The sequence below is a fragment of the Salvelinus alpinus genome, chromosome 2 (assembly GCF_045679555.1).
Source record: "Salvelinus alpinus chromosome 2, SLU_Salpinus.1, whole genome shotgun sequence".
Taxonomy (NCBI): Eukaryota; Metazoa; Chordata; class Actinopteri; order Salmoniformes; family Salmonidae; genus Salvelinus; species Salvelinus alpinus.
The window spans coordinates 80944126-80964800 of NC_092087.1; the positions used below are offsets into that span (position 1 = coordinate 80944126).

At 42.9% G+C, this 20675-nt stretch overlaps 1 pseudogene; it reads right to left on the bottom strand.

Annotated features, from left to right (window-relative positions):
* LOC139541391 (claudin-4-like) overlaps nt 1-20675 on the bottom strand; it is a 42372-nt pseudogene that overhangs the window by 1023 nt on the left and 20674 nt on the right.

Genomic DNA, 20675 nt, shown 5'->3' on the forward strand with positions numbered 1-20675 from the left:
TCTCGCTCTGTTTCTCTCCCTCATTCTTTTTCTCTCTTCCTCTCTCATTGGTTTTCTTTCTCTTTCTATGTTAATCAATCAGTCTCTCTAATTATCTCCTGTGTGTATCTCTCTCATCTGTTTTTCTCTCTCTGTCAATCAGTTTCGTGACTCTCATCCCTCTCTATTTCTATCCTCGGATCCCCCCCCTCTATCTGTCTATCATTCTCTCTCCCTCCCTGCCTACCACCGACACACCTCTCTCTCTCTCTCTCTTTCTCGATCCCTTCCTCCCACTGCCCCACCTTCTCTCGCTCTCTCTCTCTCTCTCTCTCTCTCCCCTTCTCTCTCTCTCCCTGCCTTCGACTGCCCCACACTTTCTCTCTCTCTCGTCTCCTTCTCCCCTACACTCTCCCTCCCTCTCGCCCACTCTCCTCTCCCAGACAGCAGAAGATCAGAATTAGATTCACGGATCAGAAAAAAAAATGGAAATCAAAGCACTCAAATAGGGCCCTCACCGTCTCTCCCTGTGTCTCCAGAGATCTCCTCCGTCTGTCTAAGCAGTTCATCCATTAGAATAGTCCAGACTACGTCCGGAAAGGCACCCTATCCACCATGCAGTGCACTACTTTTGACCAGAACCCTATGGGCCCCGGTCAAAAGTAGTGCACTAAATAAGGAACAGGGGGCCATTTGGGACAGCCTTAGAATGGGCTGGGAATCTCAGCGGATGAGGGCTCTTCTTAGAGCTTGTCTGGTAGTAGAGAGTTATGAACAGGTTAATCACATGTTATCTCACCAATGGGAAGACCCCGGGGTATTTCATGTGTTCATAATGTAAGAATAAAGAATAAAGCACTGTCTTTAATGTGATTCACTATAGGGATTTAGGTCTGTGCGTGAGGTAAAGGATGTGTATTGTGTGTCTTAGAGAGAGACAGAGGAGAGAAGAGAGCGACACAGAACCACTGTATATACATAGAGAGAGAGAGAGAGAGAGAGAGAGAGAGAGAGAGAGTTTGAGGGTAAATGTGGGGCTGACATACAGTAGGAGAGACACACACATGTAAACACACATTCACATGGAATTCATGCGAGTGGCATGCGTGCTCAAACAGAGACACACCCATTGTACAGTACTCTGAGGGTTTGAGGCCACGTCACGTCCTGGGAGCAGCCTTGTTCTGATCTGTTGTGTGTAGATCCTTTAACCCAGTAGAGTGTGAATCAGCGTCAAAGAGTCAGCTCAGATAACCCTCCAGTAACACAATCAGTCAGTGAAGCACTGAAACATGCTGTACTGTATCGTCTACTGTACTGTGTACTGCACTGGAGCGTTTACCACATTGTGCATAGTGTTAAAGGGGCAATATGCAGTTAAACAACAACATTTTCAAGAATCAATAGTATATAATTAATTCATTTAAACGTCCATAAATTGATGCACCAATACCATTTCCCCCTTTAAAATAATGTGGAAAGGCTATCTTAAGATTGACACGGCGAAGGTCATAAAATCCTATCTGAGCTTGTTATATAACTGTAAAAATGGGTCTACAGAAAAGGCATACAGTCTATAGCAAAAGGAATAGAGAGCTACTGTATATAAATGCAGACAGGGTAGCCTTCATACTCATAGTTGAGTCACGACTTCACATGGCCCTGGAGTATTGTTGTTGGCTCTCTTATTGCTCACTCTCACTCTTACTCATCCAGTCTCCCTCTCTGTCTCTCTCTTTCTCTTTCTCTCTATTTATCTCATTCTCACCCTCTCTCTCTCTCATTCTCACACTCTCTCTCACCCTCTCTCTCTCTCTCCCCCTTTCTTTCTCTCTCTCTCACCCTCTCTCTCTCTCTATTCAGAAACATCTCCTCAGGCATTTGACATCACCCTCCGCCAGAGGCTCTGACCTTTACATCACTACCCCTGTTAACGCATCACATCCCGTGGAAGCCGTAGCAACACAAAGTGAATACATAACATCACCAGGAAGTTACAACACGCATGATTGACAGACCTGTAATGGATGCCTAATCGTGCTTGATTGACTGAGCACAAATCTCACCTCATGTCTAGCTGATAGCATCACAATTACACAGGCCTATGTGTGTGGAATAGATTAGCACAAACAACAATGGCCGCTCACTCCCATCATCATCAGTTTAAGATACTGTAGCTGCTAAGCTATCTTGCGCAGCCATGCTAATGTAAAGCTCACTAGCATATATGCTAGCTAACGCAGCCATGCCAATGAGGCATTAGCGTATCCGTTAGCTGTCTCACAATTTTAGCTGAAACTACCTTCAATGGGACAGAGAAACGTGAAAGAAGCCCAAAGATGTAAATTATGTGAATCAGGAAATGTTCATGACTATATAGGGGATCGGAATCTCTACTCGTAGCCGACTGGCGGGTCATGCACCACCCCCAACCGCGCCACCACATATCACCATGGGGACAGAGCTGCTGGGAGCTGGGGTTGACGTGGCAGAAGAAGTAGGCAGACGGAGGGGCGTGGGCAGGTCCCGAGTGGGTCATGATTGATTGCCACTTGGCAGAGCGCTAGTACATGCCCTGTAAAAGCTTCCCCCCACTGCTGGATGAAGGTATTCACGGTTCCTCTCCATCTTGACTCCGCGGTGTGGTAGGCTGCAAGGCTTGGTGGAAAATGCTGAGTGTTGGAACTGTTTGAAGAGGCTGGACTGCACCTGAATGTGGCGGAGGGAGGTTTCTACACGGCAGCAAGCCCAGAAAAGATCAAGTTACCGGGTTCGAGTAGTCTAGAGCGGATGAGTTGTAGAAGCACAACCTCTAGAGACTGGACAGTTTATAGATGAATAGTGTTTAGGTGTACTAAAGGTGTAGTTTAGGTGTAGTTTTCACATAGTCGGAGTTTTGGTCTTTTATTGTATCCTTGACAAGTGTATCGACTTTTCTAGGTCATTTTTTTGTTTTTTGTCTTGAAGAGGAAGAGCATGAATGTGTCACTCATCTTCAGCAACCATATGTTCATCCACCCAACACTTAAACACATGAGTACGTACGCGTTGAGTACGTCATCATCACATTACTTACACTGCGTACATAAAAGTCCTCCATTAATTAAACAGCTCACATTTAGACAACCCCATATAGAAATCCCTAAAGGCTCTTTCCCCACATAGACCCAAGTAATAATAGTTATGTCATTAAGGCCAAATTGAAACTGAAATTGAAGTTAAATTGCCGTTCTTTTGCGTAACTTAAGGACAGGCTAAACACTGTGAAAATCATTCATTCCAAAGAAGAAAATGAACGATGAACGTTCCCTACTTTTCATAAGTCCTCGATTTGTTGAGATATACGTCACATTAAGTCCCATTAGAGATATGACTCTGTGTGGTGAATATGGTATGGCCCATCTGAAAGCATCGCTATAGAGATGAGTAATGGATTAATGTGAGCCTCTCATTTCGCTCACTCAGACATAATGCTGACTAAATAATGTGATTTAGAAGAGAAAAGAGGATGGAGGTGGGAGAGAGAGAGAGAGAGAGAGAGAGCTGGTACAGGGAGGGAGGGGGAGAGAAAGATAGGGTAAAATGGAGAGGAAGAGAGAGAGAGGGAATATAGTGAGGGGTAGAGAGAGAGAGAGAGGAGAGAGAGAGAGATAAAGAGAAAGAGAGAGCAAGCGAGCGAAAGAGAGAGAGAGAAAGAGAGAAAGAGAGAGATGAGACGTTGGTCCCTGCGGCCTAGTTACTGACAGCTGCGACCCTTACAGCTCTGCATGTTATACCATCGCTCTCTCGCTCTCTCTCTCTCTCTGTTCTTTCTCTATTCTCTCTCTTTCCTCTCTCCATCCCTTTTCCCCTTTCTCTATGGCCTTTTGTATCTATCTCTGAACAACCAAAAAGTACAATGTCTTTTGAAAACAGATGATTCTTTGAATCAGCATCAATGCATGTCACAGTTAACAACATCTTAGCCTTATTACCTAATCACGCATCTATCTTGACATTATTACATATTCTACACTATACTGTCACCTAAACCCCAACCTACAATCATATCAAGGTCTGCCATCAAGGACTGCCTGTCACAGGTCACTGTTGAGTGTACTCCCTGAGGGTGCCACTGGAGGGCACCCTTATGTCCAGGTGAGCCTGATTGGGCTTATTGGGTTCACCTGGTGTATGACTATTTAGGTCCTCTGTGGACTGGGCTGGTTGCTCAGGTTTCTTGTTTTGATTAGTGATTCATGTGCCAGTGCTTTGGTGTTTAAGCGTCAGTAAATGTTCTGGATTTATCCTCACCTCTGCCTACTGTGTTTCTCTGCACCTTGGTCCAAGTTTGTACGGGACATATTGTCACACTGCCATCAAGGACTGCCATTAAGGACTGCACCAGTGCGACTCAAAAACAGCAGACTATTTCTATACCATATCAGCCGCAACATGGCAGGCTGACCCTTGTGCCTGGGGGGCAGTGAGAGAGAACAGCAGTCAGTCATGCTGCCGAAAAATGTCATCTGCCCCTCAGTGCCCCAGGCTGATGTATGGGCATCAGGGAGAATAACAGGCTGATGTATGGACATCAGGGAGAATAACAGGCTGATGTATGGGCATCAGGGAGAATAACAGGCTGATGTATGGGCATCAGGGAGAATAACAGGCTGATGTATGGACATCAGGGAGAATAACAGGCTGATGTATGGACATCAGGGAGAATAACAGGCTGATGTATGGCCATCAGGGAGAATAACAGGCTGATGTATGGCCATCAGGGAGAATAACAGGCTGATGTATGGCCATCAGGGAGAGTAACAGAATGATGTATGGACATCAGGGAGAATAACAGGCTGATGTATGGACATCAGGGAGAATAACAGGCTGATGTATGGACATCGGGGAGAATAGCAGGCTGATGTATGGCCATCAGGGAGAGTAACAGAATGATGTATGGACATCAGGGAGAATAACAGGCTGATGTATGGACATCAGGGAGAATAACAGGCTGATGTATGGACATCGGGGAGAATAACAGGCTGATGTATGGACATCAGGGAGAATAACAGGCTCCTGTGGATGACCATTAGGCAATGAGGGAATGTTAATGACTGTTGGTTTACTTCATAGTATGATTACAAAATGTGTTTTAATCTGTAGGATGTTTTTATAGAGTAGGCCTAGCCAGAATTGTGGTAATTTATGGACTTGGAGGTGACAATTAACATTTTAAGACTTAAGAATCAATCAGAATGTGTATTTTTTTCTTCAACCTTTTTATACAAGGTAGGATAAAATGACATGTTAGGCCTACAAGGCTGGTTGTATTACACATACCTTATTATTTTATGTTTGTGTATTATAATGTGTAGCTAGAATCCAATCAAAGTGAGTAAATGCTGATTTCTTTATTTTCAGTGTGTTTTTTAAATTCAAACATGTAACCACCAGCATCCTCTCTTCTCCTCTCTCTACCAGTGTTGCACAGCTAGCCGCTGGTGTAGCCTACAAGTGTAAAGACAAGCGGCTCTATTTTTAGCTCAGCTGACACTGAGAAAGTAATTTACAATTTTCTCATCTGCGGCTTTAAATAGCAGCCCAGCAGTTCATTTAATCCCCCATCCGCTGGTCTGTTCCTCCGTATGGCTACTTGTTATTATAAATGGAGTAGGCTAAACTAACAACCTGCGCTACCGCTTAGTTAGATTAGCACCTGTTTAACTGGACTAAAATGAGCTAAGCTATCCCCCTCTGCTAACCGCTACTGCTAGGTTAGATTAGCACCTGTTTAACTGGACTAAAATGAGCTAAGCTACCCCCCTCTGCTAACCGCTACTGCTAGGTTAGATTAGCACCTGTTTAACTGGACTAAAATGAGCTAAGCTACCCCCCTCTGCTAACCGCTACTGCTAGGTTAGATTAGCACCTGTTTAACTGGACTAAAATGAGCTAAGCTATCCCCCTCTGCTAACCGCTACTGCTAGGTTAGATTAGCACCTGTTTAACTGGACTAAAATGAGCTAAGCTACCCCCCTCTGCTAACCGCTACTGCTAGGTTAGATTAGCACCTGTTTAACTGGACTAAAATGAGCTAAACTACCCCCCTCTGCTAACCGCTACTGCTAGGTTAGATTAGCACCTGTTTAACTGGACTAAAATGAGCTAAGCTACCCCCCTCTGCTAACTGCTACTGCTAGGTTAGAGTAGCACCTGTTTAACTGGACTAAAATGAGCTAAGCTACCCCCCTCTGCTAACCGCTACTGCTAGGTTAGATTAGCACCTGTTTAAGTGGACTAAATTGGACTAAACCACCCCACTCTGTTAACTGCTACCACTAGGTTAGATTAGCACCTGTTTAAGTGGACTAAATTAGGCTAGGCTACCCCCCTCCACTAATCGCTACTGCTAGGTTAGATTAGCACCTGTTTAAGTGGACTAAATTGGACTAAACCACCCCACTCTGTTAACTGCTACCACTAGGTTAGATTAGCACCTGTTTAAGTGGACTAAATTAGGCTAGGCTACCCCCCTTCGCTAATCGCTACTGCTAGTTTCTGATTAGCAATCACACTGTACACATCCATTACTCTGCTTGCTTGCTAACCTGTCTCCCAAGTGCCCAGGGATTATGCTATAGTTGTTTATTACCCAGACACCCCAGTCAAAGTTTTACGGTCAACACACTAGCACAAACCAATTGTCCTAGTCAAATATGGCATTTCAGGAAATGGAATCCCCCGACCAATGTTGCCAATGGCTATTTTGGAGAGGATGTTGTTTTCTTTCTGTGTGAGTGGGCATGCATGTGTGTATATATGTTTGTTAGTGTGTGGCCTGTTTGTGTCAGTTGGAATGGGTGGGTGTTGGGTGGGAAGACTGTAGAATGTGATAGCAAACCAGGGTGGACAGCGATGACCTCTGGCTACAGATCTCTTTCCTCCTGTGTTGACTTTCATTTCCATGGATGCCTAGCTGGGTTATTTGGGTTCCTCTCTGCCCCTGAGTTGCAGGACTACTCTGCTCTGACTGTCAAAGTCGAGGGGATGGATCTTTGTTTGTCTTGATCAATTCTGGTTCAGAGTGAGAGAGAGTATCAATGAATTGGCGAGTGCACTAGAAAAGTCTGCAGCACCCGGCCTCACCCTACTAGAATCTGAAGTCAAATGTTTGCTGATGATCTGGTGCAGCACCTAGTTATTCTGCACAGATTCTGTCAGACCTGGGCCCTGACAGTAAATCTTAGTAAGACAAAAATAATGGTGTTCCAAAAAATGTCCAGTTGCCAGGACCACGAATACAAATTCCATCTGGACACTGTTGCCCTAGAGCACACAAAAAACGATACATACCTCGGTCTAAATATCAGCGCCACAGGTAACTTGAACAGAGCTGTGAATGAACTGAGAAACAAGGCAAGAAGGGCCTTCTATGCCATCAAAAGGAACATAAAATTCGACATACCAATTAGGGTGTGGCTAAAAATACTTGAATCAGTTATAGAACCCATTGCCCTTTATGGTTGTGAGGTCTGGGGTCCGCTCACCAACCAAGGATTCACAAAATGGGACAAACACCAAATTGAGACTGCATGCAAAATTCTGCAAAAATATCAGAGCAGAATTGCAGAGCAGAATTAGACCGAATTCTGCTAAATATTAAAATCCAGAAAGAGCCTTTAAATTCTACAACCACCTAAAAGGAAGCTATTCCCAAACCTTCCACAACAAAGCCATCACCTACTGAGAGATGAACCTGGAGAAGAGTCCCCTAAGCAAGCTGGTCCTGGGGCTCTATTCACAAACACAAACAGACCCCACAGAGCCCCAGGACAGCAACACAATTAGACCCAACCAAATCATGAGAAAACAAAAAGATAATTACTTGACACATTGGAAAGAATTAACCAAAAAACAGTGCAAACTAGAATTCTATTTGGCCCTATACAGAGAGTACACAGTGGCAGAATACCTGACCACTGTGACTGACCCAAAATTAAGGAAAGCTTTGACTTTGTACAGACTCAGTGAGCATAGCCTTGCTATTGAGAAGACAGGCTATGTACACACTGCCCACAACATGAGGTGGAAACTGAGCTGCACTATCTTTATGAGGTTAATATATTAATATTGTTTTTCGCATTAATTCTGCATGGTTACAGGGTTAATTCTGTGTGGTTACAGGGTTAATTCCGTGTGGTTAAAGGGTTAATTCTGCATGGTTACAAGGTAAATTCCGCGTGGTTACAGGGTTAATTCTGTGTGGTTGCAGGGTTAAAACAGAAACAACTCAAAGGCTAACAGTTTTGGAGTTCATTCCGAGTGGTTAAGATTAGGGCTATGATTTGGGCCTTGAAACAAAATAATTTTAAAAAGATGTGGTACTACTGTCAGATATCATCAGTATTCACAGTATTCTCACGGCTTGCTAGAGCATTGTGAACTGTCGCAGCACAGTGCTTTAAGCAGTGCGCTGCGACTCCAAGCATCACGAGTACACGCCCAGTGCTGGGCAATCGTTTTTCATCTTTATTATGAATGCCGAGGAAGGCATATATATCGACATTCTCAGCAACTTTTCAAAAGTCTGAAAAGGATTTCTAGTGATCAGGCTGATGAAAAGCAAAACAGAGATATTGTACATTCCACAATGAAGGGTTGATAACACAATCATGTCTGCAATAGGACGCTTTTCTAATGCCATTTCCAGCTACAGGCTACAATATAGATGATATTTCAATCCATTTGTTTACCTCTGATGCTTTTCAGAAAAAGGCTGTGTGGGCGATTTGCACAAACAATACACACATGAATCGATGGATTTCCTGAGCTGGTTAGAAACAAGACTGGTGGATATTGAGAATGTAAACAACTGTATTTGTTTTCCAAGGCTTAGACAAATTTATGCTCTCTCTCAGTGGATTTGGCAAAAGTTATCCCCATTTTACTGATTACTGCGTTGGAGAGAGACCAGGAGAGAGAGAGAAAAAGAGAGAGAGGGGAACGAGAGAGAGGCGAACGAGAGAGAGAGGGGAGAGCGAGAGAGAGAGAGAGAGAGGGAGAGAAAGGTGAATTACAGCTTGTCCAGAAATAGTAGACATTATAAAGCAGTAGAGAGTGCAGACACTAAGGTTACTGCTTGGTATTGTGATCTCTATACAATACCTTCTTAAGAGCAACACAGAGAAATGTAATAAATAGTAGACCTGCTTCCGCTCCTCGATGAGAGCCATGTCTGTCTATGTACATTAAGAACAAGCTCTTTCCATGACATAGACTGACCAGGTGAATCCAGATGAAAGCTATGATCTCTTATTGATGTCGCTTGTTAAATCCACCTCAATCAGTGTAGATGAAGGGACAGGTTAAATAAGGATTTTTAAGCCTTGGGACAATTGAGACATGGATTGTGTACAGTCTGTGTACCATTCAGAGGGTGAACGGGCACGAAAAAAGATTGAAGTGACTTTGAATGGGGTATAATAGTAGGTGCCAGGCGCACCGGGTTTGAGTGTGTCAAGAACTGCAATGCTGCTGGGTTTTTCACACTCAACAGTTTCCCTTGTGTATCAAGAATGGTTCACCACCCCAAAGACATTCAGACAACTTGACACAACTGTGGGAAGCATTGGAGCCAACATTGGCCAGCATCCCTGTGGAACACTTTCGACACCTTGTAGAGTCCATGCCCCGTCGAATTAAGGCTGTTCTGAGGGCAAAAGGGCGTGCAACTCAATATTAGGAAGTTGTTCTTAATGTTTTGTACACTCAGTGTATATATATATATATATATATATATATACTGTATATACACACACACGTGCACAGCGAGCATTCACACACACCAGCCTGATCACTAGATCAAGGTCCCCAGAACATCAATATATGTCTTCCTTGGTGCTTGGAGCCAGAGCACGCTGCTTAGACCACTGCACCACCGCAGTTCACATTGTTCTAGCAAACCGTTAGAATACTTGATGATACTTGGTAATTGTGCTTTGTTTGTAATTTAAGCCGTCCCCAAACCATAGCCCTGATCTTAGCCACTCGGAATTAACGCCTAAACTGTTAACCTTTGAGTTTTTTCAGTTTTAACCTTGTAACCATGCATAATTAATGCATCAAAATAGACATTCATCCATAATACGTCAAATTTAAAATACAGCACACACACCACCAAAGGGCCAAAATAAATTCTGTTAAAGCCTTGTGATTTATAACAAGCAACAACAAGCCAGCGACATGGGAATTAGCCCCCATTGAGTGTGTGTGTGTGTGTGTGTGTGTGTGTGTGTGTGTGTGTGTGTGTGTGTGTGTGTGTGTGTGTGTGTGTGTGTGTGTGTGTGTGTGTGTGTGTGTGTGTGTGTGTGTGTGTGTGTGTGTGTGTGTGTGTGTGTGTGTGTGTGTGTGTGTGTGTGTGTGTGTGTGCAATGCATATGGGAAAAGTGGAGGATGAAAAATATTTGAAAATTATGAGTGTGTCCTAAATGGTACCATGCCCTCTACATAGTGCACTACTGTAGACTAGAGCCCTATGGGGACTGGAGCCCTTGGTCTAAAGTACTACACTATATAGGGAATACAGTGAGCTCCAAAAGTGTTGGGACAGTGACACGTTTTTTGTCATTTTGTCACTGTACTCCAGCACTTTGAAATGATACAATGACTATGAGGTTCAAGTGCAGACTGTCAGCTTCAATTTGAGGGTATTTTCATCCATATCGGGTGAACCGTTTAGAAATTACAGCACTTTTTGTACATAGACCCCCCATTTCAGGGGACCAGAAGTATTGGGACAAATTCACTTGTGTATTAAAGTAGTCAAAAGTGAAGTATTTGTTCCCATATTCTTAGCACGCAATGACTACATCAAGCGTGTGACTTCAAACTTGTTAGATGTATTTGCTGTTTTTTTTGGTTGTGTTTCAGATGATTCTGTGCCCAATAGAAATTAATGGTAAGTAATATATTGTGTCATTTTGGACAAATTTGTATTGTAAATAAGAATAGAATATTTACTCGATATGGATGAAGTATGATACTCCAGTTCTCCTCCAGTCAGACTATAACTCATACAGTATGATACTCCAGTTCTCCTCCAGTCAGACTATAACTCATACAGTATGATACTCCAGTTCTCCTCCAGTCAGACTATAACTCATACAGTATGATACTCCAGTCAGACTATAACTCATACAGTATGATACTCCAGTCCTCCTCCAGTCAGACTATAACTCATACAGTATGATACTCCAGTTCTCCTCCAGTCAGACTATAACTCATACAGTATGATACTCCAGTTCTCCTCCAGTCAGACTATAACTCATACCGTATGATACTCCAGTTCTCCTCCAGTCAGACTATAACTCATACAGTATGATACTCCAGTTCTCCTCCAGTCAGACTATAACTCATACAGTATGATACTCCAGTTCTCCTCCAGTCAGACTATAACTCATACAGTATGATACTCCAGTCAGACTATAACTCATACAGTATGATACTCCAGTCCTCCTCCAGTCAGACTATAACTCATACAGTATGATACTCCAGTTCTCCTCCAGTCAGACTATAACTCATACAGTATGATACTCCAGTTCTCCTCCAGTCAGACTATAACTCATACCGTATGATACTCCAGTTCTCCTCCAGTCAGACTATAACTCATACAGTATGATACTCCAGTTCTCCTCCAGTCAGACTATAACTCATACAGTATGATACTCCAGTTCTCCTCCAGTCAGACTATAACTCATACAGTATGATACTCTAGTCATCCTCCAGTCAGACTATAACTCATACAGTATGATACTCCAGTCAGACTATAACTCATACAGTATGATACTCCAGTTCTCCTCCAGTCAGACTATAACTCATACAGTATGATACTCCAGTTCTCCTCCAGTCAGACTATAACTCATACAGTATGATACTCCAGTTCTCCTCCAGTCAGACTATAACTCATACAGTATGATACTCCAGTCCTCCTCCAGTCAGACTATAACTCATACAGTATGATACTCCAGTCCTCCTCCAGTCAGACTATAACTCATACAGTATGATACTCTAGTCATCCTCCAGTCAGACTATAACTCATACAGTATGATACTCCAGTCAGCCTATAACTCATACAGTATGATACTCCAGTTCTCCTCCAGTCAGACTATAACTCATACAGTATGATACTCCAGTTCTCCTCCAGTCAGACTATAACTCATACAGTATGATACTCCAGTCCTCCTCCAGTCAGACTATAACTCATACAGTATGATACTCCAGTTCTCCTCCAGTCAGACTATAACCCATACAGTATGATACTCCAGTTCTCCTCCAGTCAGACTATAACTCATACAGTATGATACTCCAGTCCTCCAGTCAGACTATAACTCATACAGTATGATACTCCAGTCCTCCAGTCAGACTATAACTCATACAGTATGATACTCCAGTTCTCCTCCAGTCAGACTATAACTCATACAGTATGATACTCCAGTCCTCCTCCAGTCAGACTATAACTCATACAGTATGATACTCCAGTTCTCCTCCAGTCAGACTATAACTCATACAGTATGATACTCCAGTTCTCCTCCAGTCAGACTATAACTCATACCGTATGATACTCCAGTTCTCCTCCAGTCAGACTATAACTCATACAGTATGATACTCCAGTTCTCCTCCAGTCAGACTATAACTCATACAGTATGATACTCCAGTCCTCCTCCAGTCAGACTATAACTCATACAGTATGATACTCCAGTCCTCCTCCAGTCAGACTATAACTCATACAGTATGATACTCCAGTCCTCTTCCAGTCAGACTATAACTCATACAGTATGATACTCCAGTCCTCCTCCAGTCAGACTATAACTCATACCGTATGATACTCCAGTTCTCCTCCAGTCAGACTATAACTCATACAGTATGATACTCCAGTTCTCCTCCAGTCAGACTATAACTCATACAGTATGATACTCCAGTTCTCCTCCAGTCAGACTATAACTCATACAGTATGATACTCCAGTTCTCCTCCAGTCAGACTATAACTCATACAGTATGATACTCCAGTCCTCCTCCAGTCAGACTATAACTCATACAGTATGATACTCCAGTTCTCCTCCAGTCAGACTATAACTCATACAGTATGATACTCCAGTCCTCCAGTCAGACTATAACTCATACAGTATGATACTCCAGTCCTCCTCCAGTCAGACTATAACTCATACAGTATGATACTCCAGTCCTCCTCCAGTCAGACTATAACTCATACAGTATGATACTCCAGTCCTCCAGTCAGACTATAACTCATACAGTATGATACTCCAGTTCTCCTCCAGTCAGACTATAACTCATACAGTATGATACTCCAGTCCTCCAGTCAGACTATAACTCATACAGTATGATACTCCAGTTCTCCTCCAGTCAGACTATAACTCATACAGTATGATACTCCAGTCCTCCTCCAGTCAGACTATAACTCATACAGTATGATACTCCAGTCCTCCAGTCAGACTATAACTCATACAGTATGATACTCCAGTCCTCCTCCAGTCAGACTATAACTCATACAGTATGATACTCCAGTCCTCCTCCAGTCAGACTATAACTCATACAGTATGATACTCCAGTCCTCCTCCAGTCAGACTATAACTCATACAGTATGATACTCCAGTCCTCCTCCAGTCAGACTATAACTCATACAGTATGATACTCCAGTCCTCCTCCAGTCAGACTATAACTCATACAGTATGATACTCCAGTCCTCCTCCAGTCAGACTATAACTCATACAGTATGATACTCCAGTTCTCCTCCAGTCAGACTATAACTCATACAGTATGATACTCCAGTCCTCCTCCAGTCAGACTATAACTCATACAGTATGATACTCCAGTCCTCCAGTCAGACTATAACTCATACAGTATGATACTCCAGTTCTCCTCCAGTCAGACTATAACTCATACAGTATGATACTCCAGTCCTCCTCCAGTCAGACTATAACTCATACAGTATGATACTCCAGTCCTCCAGTCAGACTATAACTCATACAGTATGATACTCCAGTCCTCCTCCAGTCAGACTATAACTCATACAGTATGATACTCCAGTCCTCCTCCAGTCAGACTATAACTCATACAGTATGATACTCCAGTCCTCCTCCAGTCAGACTATAACTCATACAGTATGATACTCCAGTCCTCCTCCAGTCAGACTATAACTCATACAGTATGATACTCCAGTCCTCCTCCAGTCAGACTATAACTCATACAGTATGATACTCCAGTCCTCCTCCAGTCAGACTATAACTCATACAGTATGATACTCCAGTTCTCCTCCAGTCAGACTATAACTCATACAGTATGATACTCCAGTCCTCCTCCAGTCAGACTATAACTCATACAGTATGATACTCCAGTCCTCCTCCAGTCAGACTATAACTCATACAGTATGATACTCCAGTCCTCCTCCAGTCAGACTATAACTCATACAGTATGATACTCCAGTCCTCCAGTCAGACTATAACTCATACAGTATGATACTCCAGTTCTCCTCCAATCAGACTATAACTCATACAGTATGATACTCCAGTCCTCCTCCAGTCAGACTATAACTCATACAGTATGATACTCCAGTTCTCCTCCAGTCAGACTATAACTCATACAGTATGATACTCCAGTCCTCCTCCAGTCAGACTATAACTCATACAGTATGATACTCCAGTTCTCCTCCAGTCAGACTATAACTCATACAGTATGATACTCCAGTCCTCCTCCAGTCAGACTATAACTCATACAGTATGATACTCCAGTTCTCCTCCAGTCAGACTATATCTCATACAGTATGATACTCCAGTCCTCCTCCAGTCAGACTATAACTCATACAGTATGATACTCCAGTCCTCCTCCAGTCAGACTATAACTCATACAGTATGATACTCCAGTTCTCCTCCAGTCAGACTATAACTCATACAGTATGATACTCCAGTCCTCCAGTCAGACTATAACTCATACAGTATGATACTCCAGTTCTCCTCCAGTCAGACTATAACTCATACAGTATGATACTCCAGTCCTCCTCCAGTCAGACTATAACTCATACAGTATGATACTCCAGTTCTCCTCCAGTCAGACTATAACTCATACAGTATGATACTCCAGTCCTCCTCCAGTCAGACTATAACTCATACAGTATGATACTCCAGTTCTCCTCCAGTCAGACTATAACTCATACAGTATGATACTCCAGTCCTCCTCCAGTCAGACTATAACTCATACAGTATGATATTCCAGCATCATAACTCAGGCTAGATGGACTTGTCTCGTCTCAGGAATACTGATCTACAGTGGGGAGAACAAGTATTTGATACACTGCCGATTTTGCAGGTTTTCCTACTTACAAAGCATGTAGAGGTCTGTAATTTTTATCATAGGTACACTTCAACTGTGAGAGACGGAATCTAAAACAAAAATCCAGAAAATCACATTGTATGATTTTTAAGTAATTAATTTACATTTTATTGCATGACATAAGTATTTGATCACCTACCAACCAGTAAGAATTCCGGCTCTCACAGACCTGTTAGTTTTTCTTTAAGAAGCCCTCCTGTTCTCCACTCATTACCTGTATTAACTGCACCTGTTTGAACTCGTTACCTGTATAAAAGACACCTGTCCACACACTCAATCAAACAGACTCCAACCTCTCCACAATGGCCAAGACCAGAGAGCTGTGTAAGGACATCAGGGATAAAATTGTAGACCTGCACAAGGCTGGGATGGGCTACAGGACAATAGGCAAGCAGCTTGGTGAGAAGGCAACAACTGTTGGCGCAATTATTAGAAAATGGAAGAAGTTCAAGATGACGGTCAATCACCCTCGGTCTGGGGCTCCATGCAAGATCTCACCTCGTGGGGCATCAATGATCATGAGGAAGGTGAGGGATCAGCCCAGAACTACACGGCAGGACCTGGTCAATGACCTGAAGAGAGCTGGGACCACAGTCTCAAAGAAAACCATTAGTAACACACTACGCCGTCATGGATTAAAATCCTGCAACGCACGCAAGGTCCCCCTGCTCAAGCCAGCGTATGTCCAGGCCCGTCTGAAGTTTGCCAATGACCATCTGGATGATCCAGAGGAGGAATGGGAGAAGGTCATTTTGGTCTGATGACACAAAAATAGAGCTTTTTGGTCTAAACTCCACTCACCGTGTTTGGAGGAAGAAGAAGGATGAATACAACCCCAAGAACACCATCCCAACCGTGAAGCATGGAGGTGGAAACATCATTCTTTGGGGATGCTTTTCTGCAAAGGGGACAGGACGACTGCACCGTAGTGAGGAGAGGATGGATGGGGCCATGTATCGTGAGATCTTGGCCAACAACTTCCTTCCCTCAGTAAGAGCATTGAAGATGGGTCGTGGCTGGGTCTTCCAGCATGACAACGATCCGAAACACACAGCCAGGGCAACTAAGGAGTGGCTCCGTAAGAAGCATCTCAAGGTCCTGGAGTGGCCTAGCCAGTCTCCAGACCTGAACCCAATAGCAAATCTTTGGAGGGAGCTGAAAGTCCGTATTGCCCAGCGACAGCCCCGAAACCTGAAGGATCTGGAGAAGGTCTGTATGGAGGAGTGGGCCAAAATCCCTGCTGCAGTGTGTGCAAACCTGGTCAAGAACTACAGGAAACATATGATCTCTGTAATTGCAAACAAAGGTTTCTGTACCAAATATTAAGTTCTGCTTTTCTGATGTATCAAATACTTATGTCATTCAATAAAATGCAAATTAATTACTTAAAAATCATACAATGTGATTTTCTGGAGTTTTGTTTTAGATTCCGTCTCTCACAATTGAAGTGTACCTATGATAAAAATTACAGACCTCTACATGCTTTGTAAGTAGGAAAACCTGCAAAATCGGCAGTGTATCAAATACTTGTTCTCCCCACTGTACCTCTGGCCTAGATCTCCCAGGAATCAACTACAGCAACAACGATCGGAACGCATGTACAGTACAGTATGCGCACACAGTCAACCAAACACACACACGCGCACGCATACGCCTTATGACCATCCCCACCACCCTGTGCTAGTTTGAACATTAGAACCTAACCTATTGTACCTTCGAGAACTCTACAGCCTACAGCCAATCAAGTAATGCCTCCACATCCACACACAAGGCACGAACGCACGCAAGGACACACACACACACATACACACACACACACACACACACACACACACACACACACACACACACACACACACACACACACACACACACACACACACACACACACACACACACACACACACACACACACACACACACACACACACACACACACATATAAATGCATACTTACAGTGCCTTCAGAAAGTATTCATACCCCTTGACTTAATTCACATTTTGTTGTAACAGCCTGAATTCAAAATAGATTAAAAAAAATTTTTTTTTTTTTTATCTCACCCATCTACACACAATACACCATAATGACAAAGTGAAAACATGTTTTTTGACATTTTGGGGGGGAAATTAAATAAAGAAATATCTTATTTACATAAGTATTCACAACCCTGAGTCAATACTTTGTGGAAGCACATTTGGCAGCAACGCAAGCCTTTTTGGGTAAGTCTCTAAGAGCTTTGCACACCTGGATTTGTACAATATTTGCACATTATTATTTTGTAAATTCTTCAAGGTCTGTCAGTCTGGTTATGGATCATTGCTAGATAGCCATTTTCTAGTCTAGTCTTTAAGTCAAAATTGTAACTAGGTCTCTCAGGAACATTCAATGTCATCTTGGTAAGCAACTCCAGTGTATATTTGGCCTTGTGTTTTAGGTTATTGTCCTGCTGAAAGGTTAATTTGTCTCCCAGTGTCTATTGGAAAGCAGACTGAACCAGGTTTTCCTCTAGGATTTTGCCTGTGCTTAGATCTATTCCGTTTCTTTCTATCATAAAAACTTCCCAGTCCTTGCCGATGACAAGCATACCCATAACATGATGCAGCCACTACTATGCTTGAAAATATGAAGAGTGATGTTTTCTTGGATTTGCCCCAAACATAACATTCTGTATTCAGGACATACATCTTATTTCTTTGCCACATTGCTGGCAGTTTTAATTTAGTCCGTTATTGGAAAGGAAAGGGGGATACCTAGGCAGTTGTACAACTGAATGCCTTTCGCGTTTAATCCAACCCCTCTGAATCAGAGAGGTGCATGGGGCTGCCACAATCGACATCCACGTCTTCGGCTCCTGGGGAACAGTAGGTTAACTGCCTTGCTCAGGAGCAGAAAGACAGTTTTTTACCTTGCCAGCTCGGTTACTGGCCCAACGCTCTAAACACTAGGCTACCTGGCGCCCACTATTGCAAACAGGATGCATGTTTTGGGATATGTTTATTCTGTACAGGTTTCCTTGTTTTCACTCTGTCAATTAGGTTAGTATTGTTGAGTAACTTCAGTTTTCTCTGATCACAGCCATTGGCCTCATGGAGACTGAGGTAGGAAGGATGCCTGTATCTTTGTAGGGACTGTGTGTATTGATACACCGTCCAGAGTGTAATTAATACCATTTTTTTTTACCCATCTACCAATAGGTGTCCTTCTTTGCAAGGCTTTGGAAAACCTCCCTGGTATTTGTGGTTGAATCTGTGTTTGAAATTCACTGATCGACTGAGGGACCTTACAGATAATTGTATGTTTGGGATACAGAGATGAGGTAGTCAGTATTATTGCACACAGAGTGAGTCCACATGACTTGTTAATAATATTTTCTTCAGGACCGGTGGGTCCGCCACGGGACGGTTGAGCTAACGTAGGCTAATGCGATTAGCATGAGGTTGTAAGTAACAAGAACATTTCCCAGGACATAGACATATCTGATATTGTCAGAAAGCTTAAATTCTTGTTAATCTAACTGCACTATCAATTTTACAGGAGCTACTACAGTGAAAAAATACCATGCGATTGTTTGAGGAGAGTGCACGCCACACACACGCACTCTTAGAGAACGCAAATCCTGTACCTCCATTACATAATGAGGTGTTTTTGGCAACATGAACTGTATGCTGCTTGCCGTACTAAGGGCTGTCTCTGTTTCTGTCTTTCTCTGTCTGTCTGTCTGTCTGTCTGTCTGTCTGTCTGTCTGTCTGTCTGTCTGTCTGTCTGTCTGTCTGTCTGTCTGTCTGTCTGTCTGTCTGTCTGTCTGTCTGTCTGTGTCTCTCTCTCTCTCGACATTTGGGGAACCAATTAGAAAGCTGGTCCCGCGATCCCATATTTACCATAATGCTATAATATTGATGGATATCCTACATCAGTATTAGCTGTATAAACACTTCCCTGTTTGATATTCAAAGTCTGATTCCATAGCTCACTTACAGTGTAAACTGGAGACCTCCCTCAGCTCAACATTATGTAGTTATCTCAATGTATTCTATCTAGAGTGGAAACCTCCCTCAGGCCAACTGTCACGACTCCGACCGAGGCAGGCTCTCCTTCCTGTTCGGGTGGCGCTCGGCGGTCGTCGTCACCGGCCTATTAGCTGCCACTGATCCTTTTCTCCCCCTCCTTATGTGTTTATTGGTTACACCTGTTTTCATTTGTTGGTAATTAGTTGGGCTTATCAGTCAGCCGGCCCGCCCGGTTCTTTGTGCGGGATTGTTAGTTGGTAAGCGTGGTGTTTGTTTTGAACTACGTGTCTACGTGGTTACTGGACTGCTTTCATTCCCCCCCGTGTCTGGGGTAGTTTTATGTGAGCACCCAGTGTCTTAGAAGGGTGGCTTTAGTTTCTCAGTGTTCATTAAAAGGAACATTTGTTATTGCACCCTCTGTTTCCTGCGTTTGACTTCGCACTCCGACACCCAGTCCTTACACCAACATTATGTAGTTATCTCAATGTATTCTATCTAGAGTGGAAACCTCCCTCAGCTCAACATTATGTAGTTATCTCAATGTATTCTATCTAGAGTGGAAACCTCCCTCAGCTCAACATTATGTAGTTATCTCAATGTATTCTATCTAGAGTAGAAACCTCCCTCAGCTCAACATTATGTAGTTATCTCAATGTATTCTATCTAGAGTAGAAACCTCCCTCAGCTCAACATTATGTAGTTATCTCAATGTATTCTATCTAGAGTAGAAACCTCCCTCAGCTCAACATTATGTAGTTATCTCAATGTATTCTATCTAGAGTGGAAACCTCCCTCAGCTCAACATTATGTAGTTATCTCAATGTATTCTATCTAGAGTGGAAACCTCCCTCAGGCCAACATTATGTAGTTATCTCAATGTATTCTATCTAGAGTGGAAACCTCCCTCAGCTCAACATTATGTAGTTATCTCAATGTATTCTATCTAGAGTAGAAACCTCTCTCAGGCCAACATTATGTAGTTATCTCAATGTATTCTATCTAGAGTAGAAACCTCCCTCAGCTCAACATTATGTAGTTATCTCAATGTATTCTATCTAGAGTAGAAACCTCTCTCAGGCCAACATTATGTAGTTATCTCAATGTATTATATCTAGAGTGGAAACCTCCCTCAGCTCAACATTATGTAGTTATCTCAATGTATTATATCTAGAGTGGAAACCTCCCTCAGCTCAACATTATGTAGTTATCTCAATGTATTCTATCTAGAGTAGAAACCTCCCTCAGCTCAACATTATGTAGTTATCTCAATGTATTCTATCTAGAGTAGAAACCTCTCTCAGGCC